We start from the raw sequence: 16,236 nt of genomic DNA, 5'->3' as shown, positions 1-16,236 counted from the left end.
TCCTCAGTTTCTTCTTCCAATTCCTTTCTGCTGACAGTTGTGTCTTCTTCCATAGGCAGATGCTGCTGATCTTGTTTTGCCAGTGGGTCTGGAGGATTCTTCTCAGACAGCTGTTGATGAATATTGGCACTTTGGTGAGCGTTGTCCTTTTCACCCTCCATCGCTCAGTACAATACAGCAGCACTTACTTCACGTTGGAATTGAAGAACCGAATTTTACTTTATTTTATCGGCACTGTGGAGCTCCAGATGTTCATGATCTGTATTAATGTTGCTCTTGTCTTGACAATCCTTGCTTTGACATCTGCATCTGCGCCGTCCTGCTTGTCAATGGTGCTTCCAATTTGAGTGAATGATTCCGCCTCATCCAGTGTCTTCTTGGAGTGTGACTGACTCAACGCCAGTTGCATTTGTTGTAATGATCTTCCTCTTGTTTCTGTGGATGTTGAGGCCTACTTGTAAAGAGGCGTCTGCTAGTATTTTGGGGGTTATACTGCATCTCCTGCTGGTTATGGGACAGCAGGGAAAGATCATCCGCAAAGTCCAGGTCATCCACCTGCTTCCACAGTGTCCATTGGACTCGGGTTGTTTCTTCTCTGTTCTGTGAATGTTTTCAGAATGACAGGTAAGAAGAAAAAACATAAACAGGCAGTTTTTCCTGACACCGGTCTTGACCTGAAACTGTCAGGTGAATGACGGGGGATGCCTCTGCAACTCATTCGGCAAAGAAGACTTATTCCGTGAAAAAAGTCATCTGAGCAGCAGAGCGGCACGGCTGAGACCAAGACGAAATCTGGAAGAACTGCCCCCCCCCAAAAAAAATAAATAAAAAACCTGGAAGAGGTGAATGAGGAAGAAGAGGATTGGTCCTGTTTAATATCTTGTCATCCATACAGTCACACCAGCCCTCGTGAGTTTTGGTGCAGCAACTTATGTGCCTCCAATGGGCGCAAGAAGAACGCACCCCCTAGATTTGTCAAGTTTGCCTTTACTGCAATTCCAGTGACACTGGTTGATTTGCAAACCTGGATTCCCAAACTAGCACACAGCGAGAGGCCGACAAAGAGAAAGGGGAAGGTTTGCAACCAGTTTTGTGCATCATTTTATTGTAGGGTTTGCAATTTGCTTTTCACGGGATAAAATAGACTGTCTAGACTCCAGGAAAAGCGTGCTTGTGTGATTATTGGAGGTAGACTGCAAGCTGAAAGAATGAAGGCTATGAAACAGTGAACGAGAGAGAGAGAGAGAGAAGAATGGAAATGAAGATGCATTTTATTTCTAAGGGGAATAGAATAGAGGGAGAGAGAGAGAGAGAATGAATAAAGCGATAAGCATTTCCAGTTTACTGAAGCAGACCGATTGTGACCTAGATTCAACGCGATTTATATCATACTGAGTTCACAACCTCAATTACGTCAAGGGGCAACACCCCCGAAATGTGGGGGCAAAACGCCCCACACTAGGCGCTTTGCCCCAAGCGCGAGGGCGTTTTGCCCCACGGATTAATTGATCATTTCTTACGTATAATTGCTTATTTCAATCTATGATTGCTTGAGATATGTTGTAGTGTGGTTGGGCCTCCACCGTTTACACTTAGTTAGGAAGTATTGTGGCTTCAACTAGAAGATGAATAGGATTTCTTGCTTAAGAAGGCCCACTTGCCCCGAATTACTACACACACACACACACACACACACACACACACACACACACACACACACACACACACACTGTGTGTGTGTGTGTGTGTGTGTGTGTGTGTGTGTGTGTGTGTGTGTGTGTGTGTGTGAACCTTTTATTAGAAAACCAACTTCTATGGTGTCCCTGTATGATCCTCTCACCGGTAAACCATAGTAGAACCTGTAATGTATGTGTTGATTAGCTCCCCTGTTACGAGAGACTTAACTCCCCTGTTGTGAGAGCTTCGGGAGTCGTTAGCGACAGCTAGGGAAGTCAGCAGAGAGTCAGCGAAGACCTAACGCATATAATAGAACCTACATTTAAATTTACTGACAACGGTAATCGATGAAATTCTTTTACCAGCAGCAATGTCTCCGAGTAGAATAACATCAGCAGAAAATACCATCGGGGACAGTTCAGCAGTTCTGGTTATTTGTTGATCTCTGGTCTTCCTGTTTGTCTCCACAGCCAGACTGATCTGAAAATAACTTGGGGGTGAGCAGACACCTTTGCTTTACACCATGTGACCATTGGAAATAAGATAAACGCCCTTCTCACAGATACACGGCCCAAAGAAACGAAACATCCATCTTTAAAGAGCAGCACATCTCTTCACAGTGTCAGCACAATTCCCTAACATAAGTCACATATCATTTCGATACACAGAGTCTACGCCTTCAGAAAATCAGAAAAGGCAATAGATGACCTGCATGTGGCAAAGATTAAATTTGTCTAAACCCATGAGTTGTTCAACAATCAAAGTAGCATGTGATATCAACGAAAGTTGAACATACGGCCTCACAGAAAAAAACAACAAAACAAAACATTCGGAAATGTCGGCCAGATATTAAGGGTGATAATTATGACATAATATAGCTGATAATTTATTTTCAAATTAGACTCTTGGGGAAAAAATCAGCACTCGGGCTTTGAGATTGACAGTGTCGCTGGAATATATCCAGCAATTAAGGAGAGCATCTGAAAAACCCTATAAATGACTCATGAAATAACCATGGTGTTTACGTATACGCTTGAGCACACACACACACACACACACACACACACACACACACACACACACACACACACACTCACACACACACGCGCGCACGCACACGCACACATACACACATGTAACACAAGAACAGCCACAACGCGCGCGCGCTCGCATGCACATGATAGAGTTCCAGTACATGTACGACAGAAATATTTCATACTTTGGAAAGCGTGCACACCCAGGTTTAGAACATTGCACACACACACACACACACACACACACACACACACACACACACACACACACACACACACACACACACACACACACACACACACACACACACACGCACACACACACGCACACACATGCACACACACACGCACACACATGCACACACGCACACACGCACACACAAATCGCTTCCAGAAATAGACAGACCAACAACAACAAGCTACCACTTCCACCGCCACCATTCCTGTTATTAACGAACATCATTAACGGGCATGCACACAAACCGACTCACAAACCGACTCACAAACCAATCCTCACACCAACACACCTACACCTCGCACCCACCCACCCAACCACACACTAACACACACACACACACACACACACACACACACACACACAAATGTTGCCCTATTTCAATCACAAACAGAAGCATAAAAGAAGAAGAAAATGGAGAAATTAAAAAAAAAGGTTGAATACAAGTCGATAACTGCACAGTTGAAAACAAATAAAGGCTTGTTTACCCGAACAGTGTACCTGGGTCTTCTCACTGCATGAAACGTGTGGTTGGCAACGTTTTGAGTTCTGAGTGATGTTATCCTGGGCATTGGCACTTTAACGAATACTTTTGGAACATCATTCAGAAAGGTTATTGCTGTAAATTCGTAAGCAAAAATCTGACAGTGCCACACTGAAGAAAACGTTTTGCTGTAAACAGTTTACCTATAATCTGACAGTTCCACATCCAACAAAAAGTTTTGCTGAAAATACATTTCCTATAATCCGACAGTGATTTTTTTTCTTCCTGGGAACCCTTAAGGTAGAATCTCGCTGTATGATATTGATTACCCGTTCTTTTCACCGAAAACATTGGTGTTAAAATAGCAAGACAAAAGAATATAATATAGAGAAAGTGAACTACCGTACGTTTGGAAAAAAAAGTACTCGCTTTAGCGTTCGAAATTATGGCAGGAAGACAGTCATGCAATAAAGCACAAGTGGGAGATAATCAGGTTACATAAATTAAAAATTCAATAGATTGGAAAACCATGAATTTGATTTTTTGGCTAAATTGTTTGTGTAATAACTCTGTCTTTCAGACACTAATTAAATCATCGGGGTGTTTAATGCTTACAAATATGTTAAAGAGGGTACTGACTTTACTAGAATAGACATACTGACAATTTCAGTGGAAGACAGTCATCGTGCTTGAAAAATCTTGTCACTGTCGGAATCATGCCTTCAATCGATAATTCGTGGCAACATATTATTCAAAGGATGCGAAGAAGGCTGCTAAATTTCATTCAGAGAAAGATCATTGTACAGGCTTTGTCATTCACTGCATAATGTCCCTGATTAATCATAGGAAAACCCTCAACAAATGTAAATCACAGGCCAGCGTATGTCTAAGTCTTAAGTCGCGCTACACATGGGCTTATTTAATGTATTTTCAAGTATACTACTACTTCTACTTCTTCTTCTTCGTTCGTGGGCTGCAACTCCCATATTCACTCGCATGTACACGAGTGGGCTTTTACGTGCATGGACGTTTTTATCCCGTCATGTGGACAGCCATACTCCGTTTTCGGGGATGTGCATGCTGGGAATGTTCTTATTTCCATAACCCACCGAACGCTGACATGGATTACAGGATTTTCAACGTGCGTGATCTTCTGCTTGCGTATACACACGGAGGGGGTTCAGGCACAAGCAGGTTTGCACATATGTTGACCTGGGAGATATGAAAAAAATATGTTGACCTGGGAGATATGAAAAATCTCTACCCTTTACCCGCCAGGCATCATTACTGAGAATCGAACCCGGGGGCCTCAGATTGAAAGTCCAACGCTTTAACCCCTTGGGTAGTGCACCCTTCTCAAGCATACAAACAGCCATTATTTGAAGAGTCCAGAGTTTTCGATTTTTTTCCCCCCCACGAAATGGGACAATGAGTAGCCTTCTTTCTGTTTTTATATAATCCTTGATCACAGAGACAAGTGGTGATGGACCTTCAGTCTACACTGTTCAGAGTGCAAGAGAAGCGTCTTAAAGAATTGGATTTGACAAGAGTGATGGTCGTGTATATATATTACACCCGAGGATGGCGTTAAGCGTTTTCGTTACTGTTTATCGAAGCTGAAATGCGTTGATGAAGACAGGGATTTTGTTGTTGTTGAAACTTTGATAGCGGCAAGATGACAGATGCATGGAACTTGACACTGCTTTCTGGAAATCACACAAACACCGGTCCCTGCCCCTTCTATATCATTTGTTCAACGGATTCCGTTTTAAAGACAAAAATCAACAACATAAAACCCCACCTTTGATGACTTATGCCGTCGCATTGAAACGAAATAATCTTGATAACGTACTAGAAGAAAATAACCTACCCTCTTAAGAAAATGCTTGAAATGATGAATGTGTTTTATTCCTTGACCTTTGCATTGTTGAATATGTTTTCCGGAAGTTTCCTGTCAAAAGGCATCAGGTTCTGATGGGATCAGTGGACAGCTCCTGAAGACATGTCTCACAATTTGGTGTGGTGTGTTCGGTAGCATGTTCACGTGGTCTCCGAAGGATTGTCGTGTGCCTGGAAATATTCAATGATCACACCAGTGCCAAAGAAAAAAAAATGGCTACTAATAAAAAATGGCCATGCACGTAAAATGTTACATGTCCGTATGAGTATATGTGTGCGTGAATTAAACCTGATTGAATGACACATGAAACGAATGATAAGCGCCTAATGGCAGTTGTCAGTCGGCTCTACCAAGGTAGGCAGTCTGTCGTGCAAATGACTCTGTGGTCGTAAAAAGCGCTTAGAGCTTGGTCTCCGACCGAGGATAGACGCTATACAAGTATCCAAACATCATCATCATCATCATCATCATCAGAGCTCTAATTCCAATTGCTATGAAATGTTAGGAAAGCGTCATTCTGAAACAAAATACTAGCATACACAATGCCCTACCATGCCAGTTTCCATAGAGATCTAATCGGAGCACTGCTAATCACATACTACCCTCTTTGACCATCCATACACCAACGTGGATAAATCATAATGACTACCAAGTTAAACTGATCTCTCAGACAAAGAAGGCTACTCACTTGCGTAGCTTTCGTCGGATAAATCAAATTAATTTATTCGCATTGTTCGCGTCAAACTCCTGTGATCAAGTATTCTGATGACTCGGCCCTACAAGACGTATCAAATTCTGATGCTGTTTTCTTTGAGCACATCCAACAATTTTCCTCCCGGTTCATTATAAACTATTTGGATTTTAATGTTCAGAAAACAATCACTCTCTCTCTCTCTCTCTCTCTCTCTCTCTCTCTCTCTCTCAGACTCTCTCACACACACACACACACACACACACACACACACACATATATATATATATATATATATATGCGCTTATACTTTATTGAATGCGTTTGAACTATCTCTTTTATATGGTGCTGTGGAAATCGTGCGTTGAAGAATAAGAATATGCTGAATAAGAACGTGAATGTGTACAGAATGGTTGTTGGAATAAGACAGAGCTGCACATATTCACGAGCGTTTGAAGCAGCAGCAGCCATACTCTGTCAGATTTTGATCATCTTCCTCCTTCCTGCAAACGCTTCTGTGTTCCCAAATCAGGGAACAATCTTATCTAAATGCGGCTTTATTCCAAAATCGGTTTAGCTACAAAACAACATTCAATGAGTGATGATTGATCGTATTGTATTGTGTTGTATTGTACTGTATTGTGTTGTAATACTTCTTGTCACAATATAATCATTTTTCTTTGTGAGATTCGGGGCTGCTCAAAATCTTTCTTCTTCTTTTTTTTTTTTTTTTTTTTTTGTGCCTGCAGGTGTATATGTTTTCATATCAAAGTTGATTATGCTGTTATTGCTATTATCATTATCATCGCTGTTTCAAACATTTCGACGAATTTCTTCTTCTTCTTCCTCTTTTTGTTTTCCTTTCTTTCTTTCTTTCTTTAAATCATTATCATTGTAATCATTTTTTATAAAATCTCCGGCATTCTTCACACAACTATCCCAATCGTTTCCTGTTCCTGTCACCACAGCAGAACACTCGGAGGAATAAATATGGGGTCGAGTCTTGGTGATACAGTTTTCATCATTGCTCGTCAGTCTCTGAATGTTGACGGACATTCAACTGTTGAGGACTCCATGTCAACGCAGCATGTTGTGCTGAACACGTCACTGACCAAAGGATGCCTTCAAATCAGATTGAACGAGATGGAGTATTTACCATGGGATAATTCTGACAACATTATAAGTCAGGAAGCAGAAGCACTTGTAAGCAAGATCAAAAATCTTATTCTTGCGTTCCTGTTCCTGATCGGAGCACCAGCCAACATCTTCAACATGATGGTGTTCTATAAACAAGGTCTTCAGGACCGTGTCAACCTCTGTCTGTTCACTTTGGCCGTGTCTGATTTCTCTACATAGCATCCGCTTTTATTCTTCACGCTGAAAATATTTATTTGTATATTACTGGGCAAGTAATTAGATCGCCAGTGAACGAGTTCATTACCAACAACAATCTCATCTTTCTGTTGGGCTCTGGTTTCATTTCTTATGTCGTGTCAGCCATCATCGCCTGTGAGAGATGCTACTGTGTACTCAGACCACTGAAATATCAGACTCTGCTGCGCACTAAAACAATGGCGTTCATCCTTATTTCCATTAGTGTCTGTGCGCTCAGTGTGTACTCTGTTGTGGCACAGCGATACTGGATTGGGTGTGTTTATGACCCAGAACTTGGCGTGGAGTGGAAGGAAATAACTGGCAACGAGTTTTACAAAGATCACAAACAGGTGATTGACTATATGGACAGCATTTTGTTCGGAATTAGTTTGCCCGGAGGCATGATAATCGTGGTGATAACAGCAACGACGATAACCACGGTGAAACTTCGCAAAATCATGACATGGCGAAGTGAAACTTCGTCATCACTGTCTCCCCGAGAAGTGGCGCTCACCAAAATGTTGATTGGTAATTCTGTGTTCTTTATCATTTGCATATCTCCTGCTTGCTTTTTCCGTGTTATCGCTCTCTTTTTGCCAGAGATGAGACCTGGAGGGCGCCAACACAACCTTTCCTTCACCGCTCTGTGGATCCTGGAAGGACTGTCTCTGGTGAATTCCACCTTTAACTTCTTCGTATATTACACGATGGGGTCCCGCTTCAGGGAAACCTTGTGGGCTCTGCTCAGAAGAAAGATGCATCGTGAAAAATGAAATAAAAAATCTCAAAACTGGAATTAATCGCACAGATAGAGACATTACCCTGTTCGTCATCGATCATAAAATGAGAACAAACAAAGGAATATCATATATGTCCGATCACTGTATCACATGCCATTGACTTCATTCAACACTTGACAGTCTACCGCATTCTTCTGGAGAGACGCTATTTTTGAAACCCTTGCCAATATCCAGTATCATTTTCCATATCTTAACCTGTATCCTTTCGATCATACCGTACTTACGAAACCCCAAGATTTCAGAAACGTACAACAGAATGGGTTTTGTTTTTATGTCGAAAAATTGAAAAGCATTTTCAGTTTGCAATACAACCCCTGCAATTGATCTTAAAAGCTTTCACCGAAAGGGCGTCTACACATTTGATCCATTTCAGTGAGGCTAAAAAGATGACTCCAGGATAATTGTAACAGGATTTGACTTTCAGCGCTCGGTGCCATAAAAGAACCCTTTTTCACACCCCTTTACAAAACAACAAATTCTAAAATCTGCCACTTTGGTTTTGTCCATGTGAACATTCAACCTCCACCTCTTACAGTATCTTTCCAAACAGATGATCTTCCTTTGAGTCAGAAACAACAGCACTGTCATCAGCGTACATCAGAAGAAATACACCTAATGGGTCCTCAAGAACATCAATACCTTGTGCCTTACCATTGATCAGCTCCACTTGTAACTCTGAAAGGAATGTGGAGAACAAGAGTGCACAGCTTTGCCTTGCACCTGACATGCACTCAAAATGCTCTGTAATTTTGTCACCAATATCAGCTGCAGCCTTTACATGTCTATACAATCCACATAACGTGTCACACATTTCACTATGCAATCCTTCATGAAATAGAAAATAAGAAAGTTTATTTCTGCTCCCACTGTCAAAAGCTTTTTGGAAAAAAAAAAATCAACAAAAAAATAGCAGGAATGACCTCTGTGTTTGTTTTAATATTGTTCACAAGTGATTACAGATTAAAGATGTTGTGTGTGGAGGTGTAACCTTTTCGGAAACCAGATTGGGCTGGAGATGGTTCATGCATGTGCGCCCACGTGTGTGAGTCTGTGTGTTAGTGTGTTAGTGGGTGTGTTAGTGTGTGTGTGTGTTAGTGTGTTAGTGTTAGTGTTAGTGTGTGTGTGTGTGTGTGTGTGTGTGTGTGTGTGTGTGTGTGTTGTATGGATTTGTTCGAAACGAAACTGAAACAGTCTTGACGATTCGTGCTTTTGGGTGTTAGAGCTGCCACTTTTTTTCTTCTTCTGGTGTGTTTGTTGCTGGAATAAACAAGTAAAACAACGTCCTCCAACTTGGCCTAATTCACTGTCAAAGAGTAAAGTCATCATATTCACCATCATAATCATCACCACCATCATCATCATCATCGTCATCGTCGTCGTTGTCAGTTGTGGAGATCATCGATCTTCCAACATAAGACTGTGAGTACCGTCACATGTGTCAAAGAATAGACTTACTTTCTTACACCACCACCACCACCACCATTCTCAGAAGGCAGCGAAGGCATCAGTTCCATCGTCGAAACAAGCATCGTCATTGGCAATAAGATGTAGGAGTTAGTGTTTACTGTAATCTCCCTGCTTCACCTTGTTCACCTTTTCAGAAGTCAGACCCGACACAGATCAATGTCAGACCCGACACACCCGACACAGATCAATGTCACACCCGACACACCCGACATAGATAAATGTCAGACCCGACACACCCGACACAGATCACTGTCAGACCCGACACACCCGACATAGATAAATGTCAGACCCGACACACCCGACACAGATCACTGTCAGACCCGACACAGATCACTGTCAGACCCGACACACCCGACACAGATCAATGTCAGACCCGACACACCCGACACAGATCAATGTCAGACCCGACACAAATCAATGCATTCACACATGGCGACAAATCGTACCACAGCGGACAGGATTATGTCACCTGCCGGAGCTAAAAGACATTCGGGTACTGGGGTGACATTCCGTACCTAAACGTTGGAACAGAGCGTCACCCAGGGTGATTCTATTTTTTACCGGGGTGACGTAATGTGCCAACGTAACAGCAACAACATGAACAAGAATAGCGTTCATAATAACAATAATGATAATAATGATACTGATTATACTGTTTTTTTGTGGGTTATTTTAGTTGTTTTGGGGTTGGTTTTTTGTTGTTGTTTTTTGGGGGGTGGGTGGTGGGGAGTGTGGGGGGAAGAGGGATGGGGGGGAGCTGCCTTATCATCTGCAACCGTTTCAGTGGCACTACTCGCACGCCGCTCATTCCGAGTCTTCCATACACGGTCACAGCCAGGTTCGTCCGTCGCAGTCCCAGCATCGGCAGTCCACAGGGAACCATTGATGTTAGGTCCCCAGTACACACCTGAGAAGGCCCTACACTGCTGCTGAGTCACTTCGGTGGTGTTCGATAGTGCCTGTTCTTATTTAACGTACTTAGGACGCCACCTACTAAGCCCCCCTACTGACGACAATAATGGCTTAGTGGCGGAGCCAGACCGAGTGAGCGTCTCCCCTAGAGTGGAGACTGCCACCACGGCTTTCCACCGACAGTCCCCCATGAATCCGCCGACACTGTAGACCTCGACAAGACTCATCCCAAACGCGGAAGTGGAGGGGTATCGAAACTGAGATCACCAAGACAGCAGGTCAAGAAAGGCCACAGTATTTGGGACTTCCATAGTGATGATGAAGGAAGGATGGTGATGATGATGATGATGATGATGATGCCGATGCTCCTATGGAGGTCCATGTAGGTTCGGGACTTCGTGACAAGGCTGTACTCTACGCTTCCTGTCATAATGATATCCCGGCGTCAACTAGGCCCGAGGGAAACAGACACTTGCAGTGTTGATCAGAAAATTAGAGCAACACACCCAAAGACGCATCCGTGAAGTGGATGATACTCGACTGTGTGGTTTGACGGGCGCAATAGCCGAGTGGTTAAAGCATTGGACTGTCAATCTGAGGGTCCCGAGTTCGAATCACGGTGATGGCGCCTGGTGGGTAAAGGGTGGAGATTTTTACGATCTCCCAGGTCAACATATGTGCAGACCTGCTAGTGCCTGAACCCCCTTCGTGTATATATGCAAGCAGAAGATCAAATACGCACGTTAAAGATCCTATAATCCATGTTAGCGTTCAGTGGGTTATGGAAACAAGAACATACCCAGCATGCGCACCCCCGAAAACGGAGTATGGCTGCTTACATGGCGGGGTAAAAACGGTCATACACGTAAAAGCAGACGAGTGAACGCAGAAGAAGAAGAAGAAGAAGAAGAAGACTGTGTGGTTCCAGTCTTCCCATTTCAGCCCATAGCACACTCTACTGGGTGGGAGCCGGCTGCGGGCCGAAAAACCCACCTCTGCTGGGAACTGAACCCGTGTCCTCCCGGCCGACAGTTCGCGACGCTAACCACTTCGCCACGGCGGCTGGTAATAATGATGTTTTTTTTTCCCTTTCATGCGATGATTGATGTCTCCATACAGGTGGGGGAAGTGTGTACGGGTTGTTCATTTGTTTTTGCTTCATTTGTGTCTTGGGATGTTGTGGCTGTTTTAATGGATGTTTTCTTTTTGTGAAATGACTGGCAGGTACCGTGTTTTTTGGGGGGGTTTCTTTTTTTTTCTTTTTCTTTTTGTTGTTGTTGTTGTTGTTGTTTTGTTTTGTTTGTTTGGTTGTTGTTTTTTTTGGGGGGGGTGTTTGTTTTTTGTTTGTTTGTTTTTTTGGGTTTTTCCCCCTTTTGTTGTTTCACTTTCTCTCAGGGTGTAGAAGTTTCTTGCTACAATGTTTTCAATTTGCATGACGTGTGCAAGGACATCAGGGAAGGATGTTCCATTTACTCATTCTTTTATTTTTTCGATTTGTACTGCAGTGCTGCAGGTTTCTATTCCTTAGACCAGGTCAAGTTATTGCCAGAAAGCCCAGAGTACTGCCTTCTGAGGTAGCAGCAGCAGTAGTAGTAGTTGTAGTTGCGGTAATCGTAGAATAGGGACAAGTCAAGTTATTGCGAGAAAGCCCAGAGTACTGCCTTCTGAGGTAGCAGCAGCAGTAGTAGTAGTTGTAGTTGCGGTAATCGTAGAATAGGGACAAAGCAAGCTTTGAAGCTTTTTATCAGTCTCTTCTTTGTTTCGTAACATATTTTGGGAGATATATGGGTCGACACTTCATTTACAGTTTATCTCTTCGTCAAACTCTTCAAAAATAGTAAAGAAAGAGACAGATTGACACACACAGAGAATGAGAGAGAAAGAGAACGAGACAGAGAGAGAGGGGCAGAGACAGACAGAACAAGAGAGATTCAGATGGAAAGATAGGTATGACACAGAGAGAGGGGGAGAGAGTGAGAGAGAGTCAAGAGTCATGAGCAAACTGAATTATCACTGGAAAGACAAGGCAGAGCACGCTATCATGCATGCCATGCAGATAACGTCAAGTGCCCGTCGAGGATGTGTCGACATGCCTTTGTATTCCAGTCGCGCTAAACCCACTGTGTCAGACAAAGGCAGTGAAAACTTGGGCACTTTCAGACAACTGGTCCTAAAGTGAAGTTGAAGGAAAACTTCGAAGATCTTTGGAAGGACGGCTAAGGGTGATATTGGGCGATTGGTCTCCAAAGAGGTAAACTCAAATTTGGATGAACATAATTATTCTTATATTCCAAATAGTTATTTCAAAAACATGCTTGTCAACTGCATGTGCTTTTTTTATTTCATTTATGAACATTTTCAATTATTCCTCTTCTCTGTCTTCTTCTTGGCGCTCATAGCTACACCATCAGTCGAGCTCTAGTGATGAATGGCGTTTTCTCCAGCTGTTCAAGGCTGCCATATAGCCTGGTCATGAGTGTAGTGTCGACAGGCCACACATTTTGTCTTCCCTGTTTGAACAAGGGGGCAGCTTTGGGCAATGTGCTCCACTGTCCGGTCTTCCTGTCCACCTGGGACAGGCGGTAGATGACATCCGCTTCAGTTTCTGGTGCATGTTACTTTTCAGTCTGCTGTGACTGGTGCGAAGTCTCACCAGGACACTTTCCTGCTCTCTGGGTAACGTGTGGTAGTCGTCCCTAATTGTATCGTAAGTGCCCTGGCGATGGACTTCATCTCACTGAAGCTGACGTTGTTGTTGTGCTGCTCCCTTAAACCTCCCTTCTTGGCCAGCTTGTCAGCTTGCTCATTCGTGGGTACCCTGTTGCGGCATGTATCGTCGCCCCTGAATGGATTGCTGCCTGCGAAAATACATGCAACCCTCACTGCACATATTGTCACCCCTCTGCACTGTTGCTATTGTGACGAGTGGGTGAAGAGTCGTGACGTAACTTTTACGAGCCAGCGTAGAGTCACTGAAGCGCTGTGCCCTCGCAGATAAGATGATACACACACACGCGCGCGCGCGCGCGCGCACACACACACACACACACACACACAGACACACTCACTAACACAAACACAGTGACAGTAGCCAAACCTGACCAGTTTGCAACCCATCCACGATTAACTTTTATGATCGATTCAAGATCCAGAACCCACTGGGTGAGAAGTTGTGACGTAACATTTACATCCCAGCGTGGCGTCATTGAAGGTCTGTGCCGTCGCAGATAACACAGACACACACGCGCACGTGCATGCACACATCCGCAAACACAATCATGCAAACACTCACACACAAACACCAAATATCACCACCTCTCCCACCACACACCCCTTTTGCATAAACACGAATAGACTCTCAAACACACACGAAATACACGCGCAAGCATACACTCATACAAAGAAACACACAGTAAACTTATATGCACAGGCGCATACGAACACACGCACAGAACAACAACAGCAACAGTCCAGAGGGGCGACAATTTGTGCAGTGAGGACTGATCGTATTGTCACAGGTGACAATCTGTGCAGGGGCGACAATACATGGCTCAATAACAGCACCAGTGCAGAGGGGCGACAATTTGTGCAGTGAGGGCTGATCGTATTGTCACAGGTGACAATCCATGCAGGGGCGACAATACATGGCTCAACAATAGCACCGGTGCAGAGGGGCGACAATTTTTCACAGGTGACAATCCATGCAGGGGCGACAATACATGCCACAACAACTGCACCAGTGCAGAGGGTCAACAATATCTGCTGTGAGGTTGTACGAATCGTCGCCGGCGACAATACATGTATGGGAGACAACACATGCCTCAGCAACAGCACCAGTTCAGAGGGGCGACAATATCTGTTGTGCGGGCTGTACTTATTGTCACTGGCGACAATCCATGCAGGGGCGACAATACATGCCTCAATAACAGCACCAGTGCAGAGGGGCGACAATTTGTGCAGTGAGGGCTGATCGTATTGTCACAGGTGACAATCCATGCAGGGGCGACAATACATGCCGCAGCAACAGCACCGGTGCAGAGGGGCAACACCATGTGCTGTGAGGGCCGTTTCTCTTGTCACCCGTGACAATCTATGCAGTGGTAACAATACATGCCGCAACACCACCACCAGTGTGGAGGGGTGACAATATGTGCAGAGAGAATATACGCATTGTCACCGGCGACAATCCATGAAGGGGCGACAATACATACCCCAACAGACCCCACGAGTGGAGTGGAGTGATGGCATAGAGGTAACGCAGCTGCCAAGGAAGCGAGAGCACACTGGTTCGAATCCCGGCAGAGTCGCCAGTATATTCTCTCCCTCTACTACACTTTGAGTGGTGGTCTTGACGATAGTCATTCGGATGAGACGATAAACCGTGGTCCCGTGTGCAGTATGCACTTAGCGCACGTAAAAGAACCCACGGCAACAAAAGGGTTGACCCTGGCAAAATTCTGTACAAAAATCTACTTCGATAGGAAAGCATTTTTTTTTTTAATTAATTAATTTTTTAAAATGCAGGCAGGAAAAAAAGGGTTTTGCGCTCTCAGCGTAGCAACGCGCTCTACCTGGGGAGAGCTGCCCGAATTTCACACAGAAATATCTGTTGTGACAAAACTTGAAGAGTAATACAATGGGCCGGCATCCACTGGAGGACTGCCCGTCTGCTTCTTGCCGTCAATAGTGGCAGCTTGTACTGAAGGGCTTGCAGCGCTGACAGAGCGTCTGTCAGGAAAACAACGTTGCTGCTGCAGTAGCTGGCAGAGTCCTGAACCACGGAGGCAGCCTGCATAAGTGCTTCAGTCAGTACACGATAGTTATTTTGTTTCTTTGTCTTGTTCACTGAGGCTACATTATGTTTGTTTTGTATGATCAGAAACACGTTGTGCAGTATGTTCAAAACCAACTGACTACTACTACTACTGCTGCTGCTCCTGTCAGATGACGAAGAAGAAGATGAAGAAGTAGAAGGAGAAACCGCGCTATTTTATTAAAGACTGTTTGGTTTCATGAGACTGTTGATGCTTTGCATGGCATCCTCTGCCTTGGTTGACTGGTCTTCTGGGCGAAGCAGAGGAAGATTCAGCAGGTGTACCCCGCTTGTCATCTGTTGCTTTCCTTCATGAAAATTTCTTCGAGATAAAAAAAAAAAAAAAAAAAAATCCCGGAATTAAGAGTAAGCTAGACATACCACATGCCTTGTATACCATGTTTCTCTTTGTTTAATTTTTGCTTATTAATGATAACTTTTAAAAATCGGCTGTGTATGAGATTTGTTCACACACACACACACACACACACATGACTTTGACACATTCAAGATGGCGGAAATTGTCAACAACTCAAATTCAGAGCTGCTGAAATCATAACATCTCTAGAAGCATGACGAGAACAAGAAGCTTGGGAGGCCAATTGGACATTCCAGCACCTGGAGAGAAAAGTAAATCTCCAAAAGAAAGTTCAAAACCATCTGCCTTGAAAAGGAGCTGCTGCAAAACACAGCACAAAAGAAAATGTCATTGTCGCTGACAACGAAAACAGTACTGATGCCAGCAAGACAGTAAGTGATCTTCACCATCTCATTGACATTATAGAAAATTTATGCAGAAAGATCGCTAATCAAAAAAAAAGCAGTCAATAGTTACAAAGAAGTAATTAG

At 43.8% G+C, this 16,236-nt stretch overlaps 1 pseudogene across 1 annotated transcript; it reads left to right on the top strand.

The window, feature by feature from the left end:
* Nucleotides 1–3,476: 3,476 nt before the first annotated feature.
* LOC143289594 (uncharacterized) lies at nucleotides 3,477–9,005 on the top strand (annotated as a pseudogene). Its single transcript, XR_013056260.1, has 2 exons — nucleotides 3,477–3,558; nucleotides 6,990–9,005. The product of XR_013056260.1 is annotated as an uncharacterized LOC143289594 (transcript).
* Nucleotides 9,006–16,236: the final 7,231 nt, after the last annotated feature.

The sequence above is a fragment of the Babylonia areolata genome, chromosome 14 (genome assembly GCF_041734735.1).
Source record: "Babylonia areolata isolate BAREFJ2019XMU chromosome 14, ASM4173473v1, whole genome shotgun sequence".
Classification (NCBI taxonomy): Eukaryota; Metazoa; Mollusca; class Gastropoda; order Neogastropoda; family Buccinidae; genus Babylonia; species Babylonia areolata.
The sequence above is the reverse complement of the archived record's forward strand: the minus strand, read 5'-3'. Positions and strand labels throughout refer to the sequence as shown.